Here is a 346-nt window from a genome sequence, read left to right on the forward strand (position 1 = left end):
TCTCTCCACTCTCTACCCTCTCTCCTCCCTCTCTCAATCTCGCTCGCCTCTCTCCTCCCTCTAACATGTAGCTACGAATGGTAATTATCAAATTATAGCTATGGAGCATAATTAAGTTATTTTTGAGTGACTATATGCGAAAATTTCCCTTTTATAATACCATTAAATAATCGTTAACTAATACCTCAATAACAATAAACCAATAACACTTTCTTTCGATTCAATTTATTGTCGATTCAATTTTTGTACACCCCTATAACTTCCAGAGGATTTAGGTCATCACAAATATAATGGGGAAAGTGCACAAATCCCAATTTAGGAAATACTATCTGAGTTGTCTCTTAAA

The sequence above is a fragment of the Solanum verrucosum genome, unplaced genomic scaffold (genome assembly GCF_900185275.1).
Source record: "Solanum verrucosum unplaced genomic scaffold, falcon-dt-bn FXZP01000206.1, whole genome shotgun sequence".
Lineage (NCBI taxonomy): Eukaryota > Viridiplantae > Streptophyta > Magnoliopsida > Solanales > Solanaceae > Solanum > Solanum verrucosum.